Source organism: Podarcis bocagei (genome assembly GCF_964188305.1).
Source record: "Podarcis bocagei genome assembly, chromosome: 1".
In the NCBI taxonomy this organism is placed as follows: Eukaryota; Metazoa; Chordata; class Lepidosauria; order Squamata; family Lacertidae; genus Podarcis; species Podarcis bocagei.
In genome coordinates this window covers 93,277,581-93,286,439 of record NC_138125.1, presented here as the reverse complement: position 1 = coordinate 93,286,439, position 8,859 = coordinate 93,277,581, and the positions used below count along the sequence as shown (strand labels likewise).

At 46.2% G+C, this 8,859-nt stretch overlaps 1 protein-coding gene across 5 annotated transcripts in view; it reads right to left on the bottom strand.

Annotated features, from left to right (window-relative positions):
• The window catches only part of RALB (RAS like proto-oncogene B), a 39,411-nt gene that overhangs the window by 9,362 nt on the left and 21,190 nt on the right, over positions 1-8,859 (bottom strand). Inside the window, exon 1 of one of the 5 annotated variants that reach the window (XM_081206644.1) lies at positions 7,517-7,633. The exons of 1 other annotated variant lie outside the window; for it this stretch is intronic. The gene's annotated coding sequence lies outside the window, so the exon portion shown is untranslated. Of the gene's footprint in view, positions 1-2,000; positions 2,103-4,876; positions 5,072-7,516; positions 7,634-8,859 lie in introns of those variants that run through there. 3 more of the 5 variants (XM_081206641.1, XM_081206645.1, XM_081206643.1) reach the window with 3 other exon arrangements.

Sequence of the window (8,859 nt, the reverse complement as noted above, 5' to 3'; positions counted from 1 at the left end):
GCATTCTACCCTTTTTGTCGACATAAACAGTCAAGCTTGCTCAGTGACCAAATATAAAAGTTTAGGGAAATACATGCTCTGGGCTCATTAGTGATGCAATCAAAACTGGCATATCAAAGAGGAAAAACTAGTTTATATCAAGTCACCATCAACTCCACAGAGCTCTGATCTTGAAGCAGTGAGTCAAGCATAAGGAAATGCAGTCCGGGCCAAAATAGGCATGCAACATTGCATGGCAGGCATTCATTCCCCCCTGTTTTCATTAACCTGAGTAACTGTTTTGGAAATTTCTCAATATTGCTCGGCCACTGACTGGGACAGCCTATTTCTGAGTCTCCAATACTTTGAGTACATATCCCATGAAGCCTCAAAAAGGTACAACTACTAATTAAAAAAATATATATAAATGAACTAAATAAACAAGCAAAATGTTTATTATACCTTGGTAGGTTATATGGAATCACCAGGAAGCTGTTAAGTACTTTTTGCTGTTGTTTAGACATTTGTTTTAGCAGTATGATAGCAAGTCTAAAATACTTTATTATTACGTAAATAGTTTAAATATTTATTTAAAACAGTAAACTGTGTTAATCTGTTTTAATCCAGGAATTTGCCATTTTTTCCTCAAAGCATCAGGGAAGAGAGAAACAGCAGCAAAAGAATTGGGAAATCCAAAGGCCTGCCTCTCTCATGTTTGTCAATATAGGCATGGCTGGAGGGAAAATAAGTTATGCCTGCTCCAGGACGGCATTCTCCTGCCCCTGCCCCCTACAATATTCTGGCATCATGTTAGGGGAACAGGAGGGTTTGGATATTCCCACCAGCAGAGGAGCAAGAACAGCAGAGGTTGCCATGCTTCAGACAGGGAAACCTGCAAGAGCAACTCTCCCTCTCCTGTCCTGGGATGCCACTCCAGAGACTATAGCAGGGGTTGCAAACATGGCACCCTCAGGTACACCTGCAGAGGCCTTTCCTGGAACAAACAGAATCCCATCTACTCACTGAAATAAGACCAGAAAGAAGAATTGCCTTGTAGCCAAAATAGTAGGATGCAGTGTGTAACTGGTTGGGGTGTTTGTGTGATGCACACCAACATTTTCTCTGGGTTGCAAACAGGCACAAGCCCCACAAAAGCTTGGTGATCTCTGGACCATAGAATTCTGTTCTTTTGTTAAATTTATCTGTACTGTTACACCCAGTTTAGCTTCCGAAGCAGTCATTTATGCAAAAGCCTCAGTAGCTATTTTCACATATATACATAATTGTACATTCTCTTCCACCAGTACCTTCAAATCTTGCCTTGGGCAGAAGCCTACATATTTTATCAAAATAAGAGATTAAAAGTTGTCATATTTGTGTGTGCTTAAGAAATAATTTATTCAGACTGACAAGGCTGACTGTTTACATCAAGTTGATATATACAACTGAGACAACTAAGCTTTTTTAAAAACAAAAAACAAATCAAAACCCCTGTTCCTAGTTGCAGCCACGCTAGCAAATATTCGTTAGGCTTCAAAAATAACACTAGAAACATAACACACACAGTGGTACCTCAGGTTAAGTACTTAATTCGTTCTGGAGGTCCGTTCTTAACCTGAAACTGTTCTTAACCTGAAGCACCATTTTGGCTAATGGGGCCTCCTGCTGCCGCCACATGATTTCTGTTCTCATCCTGAAGCAAAGTTCTTAACCCGAGGTACTATTTCTGGGTTAGCGGAGTCTGTAACCTGAAGCATCTGTAACCCGAGGTACCACTGTATTTAAAACATTTACTTACAGTCACCAAATGTGATTCTAGGCTTCTAATCCAAGCTTGTGCACTGCTTGTTTACTCCACTAACCTACTAACCTGAATCTCAATCATGTCATGAACCTGCAATATGCATCACACTGAAGGGAAGTGTAGTTCAGATCAAAACACTCATCTGCATCGGATTGCACATTTATCATAAGATACAAAGCAAGAACCTATCCAGCAGACAAAACAACCCACTGCAGACCTTATAACCGTAGGCCAGTTTGGTTCAATGTTCAGTTCAGATTCTTTCTCACTGGCTTAGATTGAGAGTTTACATCAGGAAGATCCATAGGAAAGGCCACAGCTGTGATGGATGAAGGAGGAAAGGATGTGTTCAGTTTTAAAATTAGTAGTATTTACTGTAATACTCAACCAACCAGTATGGGAATTTACTTTCCATGTAATTGGAAAACATGCCCAGTAACTGCCAATCCATCCTGCACAGTTCTGCCAATTTTAAGGTACATTACATTATCATCATACTTTGTAGGCAAAGCTACAGTCAAGGCTACAGTATGAAGGGAATGTAAGTAACACACATATCACACAGCACCACCTGATAGAACAGTAGACACAAGCTTGCCATTCGAAAAACGTTTACATTAGCAATTAATGGAATAATTCCTCTACAAGCTGAAACTGTAAATCATTTAAACTTTCGAATTTACTACCAGGAGAAAGGCTGGCACCAGTAGGAAAGAGATTGTTGGCAAGAGATTTGGATTTGTTCTTCTTTTCTTCTACCATGATGTATTCATCTGTTAAATTGAGCAGCAACCTTACAGAAAATAACTACAATATCCTTTGCAGCTTTTTACAGTAATTTAAAGAAGTGAATTTTCTTAAGCCTGCCAGCTTCAGATTTTTTTAAGAAAAGGAAACTCCACAAATTAGCAAGTATTTGATTAAAAATAATAAGCAGTAGTTAATAACCACTGTCTTTCTGTGCAGCTGCAGAAAGAGTAAGTATTAAGTTTCCAATTAACAATGACTCAATGCTTGGCTCCTATCACATGCTCGGTTAAAATCTGCATACACATCATGCCTTTCTGGAGAAGGGCCTTAAATCAGTACAGCAACCCTCAGATTTACAGACAATCTGTGTCAGCTCCTAATCCAGTGGGAAAGGAAAGTCTTCTCAAGCAGCAGTTTTCACTGGCATCACAAGCACCCTAACTCAAGCCTGTCTATCCCTTCCTTTACATAGAATCTCTTGTGCTGCTGTCTTCTCCACATAGCTCAAAATCAACATTGTGCATCTAAACAGCCCCAGCTAGGATGCCACAGCAAAAATGTGCCCAGTGAAAGGACTTGCACTGAAGACAGACAACTACCTTTCCATCACACATGCTTATGGATCTGGCAATGTGACCATAAAAGCAGACCAGTCTTCTCCACCCAACATTTCAACTTATATTCCATACAAGATTTGACAGCAAGTATTGTTGGGCCTCTGGAAAAGAATAACCAGGGCAAAAAGAGCTGCATCTATAAGCAGCAGCTTCTCAATGTCTTTCACCACATATTCTTATCATTTTTGTCCGAACAAGAGTTTCATGGGACTAAAAATATATATGTACCCAGTATTTCTTAAGAACCATTACCACAAGGTTCCGGAGCAGGTTACAGCAATATGAAAATACAGTATTAAAATCGGTTAGAACAAATTAAATGGAAAATAAGGTGGGTCCATATAACAGGTGTCAAAAGCCAGGATAGAGCAATAGCAATTCAAGTATTGCCATATCCATGTTACAGCACCCCAATCCATATCTGAAGAACCGGACAATCCCAAACAATTGAGTCAGCTGTACTTACAATTTTGCCACATCATATTCATGTTTCAATCGATGTATACAATTATAACCTGGCCAGAGAGGAGGAATTTCAAGTACTCCTGCCCAATTCTATAAATACCCTGCACTCACAAACTCATTAGAATAACCTTGGCAGATCCAAAGTCTGCTCCTGCCTACTGACCTCCCCCAGTAACTGAAAGGGGAAATCCTCCTTTCTCACAATTCGTAATCCAGACATACTGGTTAATGACCCCTCTTCCCCTACACTCTTTACTTTGTCTCAAAGCGTTCCCAGCTCTACCCCAACGACAACTATACAAAGATCCCTTCTAGCCAACCTTACAGGGTCCACACGCAGGAAGTGGGTAATATTTACAGTTTGTATAGCATTCTATGCAACGTGTGTGTCACAAAATGCAGATGGCGGAGACCTGAAAGTGAGCCTGGGATTTCCCAGTTCATGGCACCCCTAACCATGTCTGCACAGAAGTTAGTCTCAGTGAATCCAATGGGATCAACTGAGGACTGCAGCCTTAGCCTGTCAGACACTAAACCAGTGAACTTGTGGCCCTCCGCTGCCCTTGACCATTAACCAGGTTCTCTGGGCTTGATGGAAATTGCGTCCAAAAGCAACTGAAAAGTCAAAGGCCTCCCGTCTCTGCATTACACCAACTCTCCACAACGAAGCCATGGAGCTTCCACCTGTTGTCTGCCCCCAGCACATGCTATTTCGAAGGTATCCTGCCTCTGAACACACCCCAAGGCATCGTCTGGCTTGAGGTCGAGAAGCAGAACAATCCCGCCCCTCTGCTTCAGCCCAGGCGGACACCATTTCGGTGGCGCCACCAAGGAAAACACTCGGAACTCCACAGAAAAGGGAAGTGCTTAAAAACAGAGCAGCAGCAGCACCTCCATCTCTCCGCCAGAAGCAATCCCCAAACCCCACGGAGAGCTATGCAAAGAGATTGCAAAAGTCTCTCCAGCTGGGGGTAGCTCCCTCCCCCCCCCAACCCCGCGCCACACGCGCAACTTTCCCAGGTCAACAGCTGAGTTTCTCTTCCCCCTGCCACACACATCACACCCTGGAAACAAGGGCACTGAATGAAAAAGAAGCTCAATATCCCCCCCCCCTTTCCTTTCGCAGTTTACAGCAGCGGGAGCAGCCCAGCCACCCGCCCTTACTACAACCACCTCTCGCCTCATCCTCCCTGCCTGGGAAGAAAGAGGGGATCCCTTTGGAATATATGCATATAATAATTAAATGACCCCGCCCCCTCACCTCGCTGCTGCTTTTCTTTTTCTCCACCTCCGGAGCAAACGAGTCTCCCCTCACCTCCCCGGGCTGGCCACCTCCAGCGCCGCCGCCGCCGCCGCCTTGGTTTTCTTAGTGGGGCGGGTGTCGCTGCCGTGCTGCGCGCGTTCCACACCCGCACGCCCTCGCGCGCTCCCTCTCCCAGTAAGACCGCCCCAATCAATGAAAGCGCGGCCCCGCGCTAGCCACACACGCCCACACACCAGCCAGCGAGCGCGAGCGCCTGACCTTCCCGAGCGCGCGCGCGATTCCACCCCACCATAGGTGCCGACTCCATGGGGCTTGAGGGGGCCCGAGCCCCCTCAAAAATTTGTTTGGGGGGGCTCAGCCCCCCCAATAATCTCGGGCGGCGGTGGGCGCGTCCGCGGCTTTTATAGGGCGCCCGGCGCGCACCAGCTCGATAACGGGCACCGGCGCGGCGGGGGGCGCCGGGCCGGGGGAGGGGGGCGGCCGGCCTGTCTCCTTGGCAACCCCATTGAGCAGCGCCGGCTCCCCCGGGAGGGCCATCCCCCCGCGCCGCCGATCGCCAACACCGCCGACGCTGTGGCTGCCCGAGCCCGAGCCAAGCCAGAGCCAGAGCCCGAGCCCGAGCCCGCCAGTCAGTCAGGAAGGAAGGAGAAATGGGGAGGGAGACGAGGGAGGAAAATTGCGCGCAGGGTGAAGAAAGGAGAAGGGCGAACGAGACGAGCTTCCAACCCAAAAAAGGGCTGGAAGACTGGGAGGATGAAGGATCGGGAAAGAAAGCGACGCCTTCCCCGCCCGCGACGTGGCCCACTTGTCATTGGCAGCGCAGCGGGCGCCCAGAGGGGCTGGGCACCGGGGCAGGGCCGCTCCGCAGCCGCGGAGGACAGCTGCGCGGCTAGCAAGGTGTGCCGCGTAGAGCGCGGCCCTTGTGTGGCCCGGTGGCCAGGCAAGCTCGGGCGGGGACCCCCATGCGAATCTAAGACGGGAGAAGAGGGCAGAGCAAAGGGGGTCCCTTCCCCAACCTCCGGCTTTGAGACTTCCCTGCGCCCCAGAAAAGCGAAAGGATTTTCTCTCTTTTTTATATATATAAATATTTTATTAAGTTTTCAAATACAAAGTTAGAAACATACACTGAAGAAAAAAGTAAAAGAACAAGAAAAAGAAAAAAGAAAAAGAAGAAAAGAAAACCAACCATTCAACACATTTTTTATATAACTAACTGGACTTCCTCGCATCTCCCTTACCCTGCATTCTTTATAATAAAGATATCAGCAAATTATTACCTTGTTTCGTACCTTATTTTGTACTTTTCAAATACTATACCTCTAAATTTAACATACTTTTCATCAGTTACTTATATCTTAAATTAAACATAGTATTACCTTAGATTTTGACCTTTTCTTACTTAAAATATAATTTCCTGTTTCCCAAATCTAATTGCTGAAGCTATAGTTTCCGAATCGTGTAAATTTTTAACATTCATACAACTTATATTGTTTTTGTAAATAGTCCTTAAATTTTTTCCAGTCCTCTTCCGTTGTTTCTTCTCCCAAATCTCGGATTCTGCCAGTCATTTCAGCCAGTTCCATGTAGTCCATCAGTTGCGTCTGCCACTCTTCCAGTGTGGGCAAATCTTGTGTCTTCCAGTATTTTGCGATAAGTATTCTTGCTGCTGTAGTTGCATACATAAAGAAAGTTCTATCCTTCTTTAACACTTTCTGGCCAACAATGCCCAAGAGGAAGGCCTCTGGTTTCTTGGGAAAGGTATACTTAAATACCTTTTTTAACTCATTATAGATCATTTCCCAGAAGGTCTTCACTTTTGGACAAGTCCACCAGAGGTGAAAGAATGTCCCTTCAGCCTCCTTACATTTCCAACATTTATTATCAGACAGGTGATATATTTTTGCAAGCTTGACTGGGGTCATGTACCACCTATAAATCATTTTCATAATATTTTCCTTCAAGGCATTACATGCCGTGAATTTCATTCCGGTGGTCCATAACCTTTCCCAGTCCTCAAACATGATGTTATACCCAATATCCTGAGCCCATTTTATCATGGCTGATTTGACTGTCTCATCCTGAGTGATTTTCTCTTCAACCTGCCCTCCATCCTCTTGCAGAAAACTCTTTGCCTGCCCTGCCCGTATCTCGTTTTTGCTTTTTAATTCCACACACGCACCCTTCGGACTTCGTGGCAATCGGGCGCGCGGGTGCGTTTCCTAAGAGAGTGAGGACCCCCGCCTCCTCCCCACCTGCTCCCTCGCCAGCCAGCCAGCCGCGCGCCCTAGCCGGAGAGCCCCGGCCGTCCCCGTCGCGCAATCGGCTGGATCTCCCTTCAGCAGGCCGTGCTCACAACTCGGCCCAGGGACCCCCAGCAGCGGATCTCCGGCTCAGCTGAAGAATCCGGCAACAAGCCCCCTCCTCCCCAATCGCTCCGCCGAAATACGCTCCAAAACCCCCCAGATAGGCCGCCGGCCGCCAAGTCTAGTGGCGCCCTGAGCGAGGGTCTCTCCCCAACACCGCCACCTCGAACTGCGTTCTCCCGGCTACCCGAGCGAACCAGCGGCAGGACCCCGGTATGGGCCCCCCCAATATTTTTTATAAGTCGGCGCCCCTGCACCCCACCCCCGCCATTACCCCCACGGAGCACGCAAATCGACTTCAAGCGAACGCCGCATCTCCAGCATGTGGGTGTTCCTTTAAAAAAAAGGAGGAGGAATCCCGCCCCGCCCCTACCCTCGCGTTCACGCTCACGTCCTTCCCACGCGCATCCTCGTATCACCTCCAGGATCCGTCCGTACAAGGGACGGGGCGGGACGTTGGTGGCGGTCACGTGCCACGCACTGTCCAATCGGAGGCGGAAGAGGACGTTTTCACACACTCACATGATTCGTTTAAAACGAGGAGAACGGAGTGGGAGAGGAAGAAGTCAGGGGTGATGTCCCCCCCCCCGGTCATTAAGTTGGAGCATCCCCCCAACTCACCCTTCTGCCTTATTTATTGTAAGCCACGCGTAGAGCTGCGTGCACAATGCTGTGAAATAAAGGAATAAATGGGCATGGCAACTTCTATTAATAAGTGCCGATAGAGTTTGAATTAATGCAATGGGAGGTTTCTCAATATTTGCAACGGTTTTCACTCTTATCTCAAGCCTTTAAGGCGATATGTCGTAATACGCGTTTCCTGGGTGCCTTGAAAAGGGATGTAAGGCTGAAGTCTGGTCCATTGTTTCTCAGAATTTGATCCCCAGCTGTTGATGGACTACAACTCGTGTGATCCCTGACTATTGGTCCTGCTAGCTAGGGATGATGGGAGTTGTAGTCCAACAGCAGCAACAGTCCCTGTGTTTTTGTCAGCAGAAGTTAGCAGGTAAAGCTTTTTGTTGCATATAGATAAAAATTGTTACCATTTAATCGCCTCAGATCTTTATTAAAGGTGCAACCAGGTATTCAAAAATGGTAATCCAATTTAATAAGGAAAATAGGTTAAACCAAACAGAAACTGCAATGTGTAATATGTAAAAAGAGAAATAACTCATCTTCATAGCAAGGAAATTCCTTTTTCCAAGTGAAAATGTTACTGGGTAGCTGGTTATGTTAAGTACCAGTAGCAAGAAGGTACTGGTATTTTAGAAAAAAAGATTCCCCACCAAAAAATACATGCACATTTTTAGATCACCCTTTCTTAGTTTTCAAGTAGATATGCAAGTTTCTGTGAACACTTCTGCATGTACTGTATAGTTAGGAAATCTGAACGCTTGTTACATTATAACTATATAATATATTGCTATGGGCTGGAGTTGTCCCCTCCAAACTTGTGATTCTACAGGGTGTTTGAAAAGTAACTATGCACCTACTATGTATTACATTGTCCATAGGTGTATAGTTACTTTTTGAACACCCTGTATAATTGTAAGATTGGGGTCTGCAGAAGAGGTCTGCTAAAATGTCTCTTTTCTTCAGTAAATAGCCTTGGCCTGT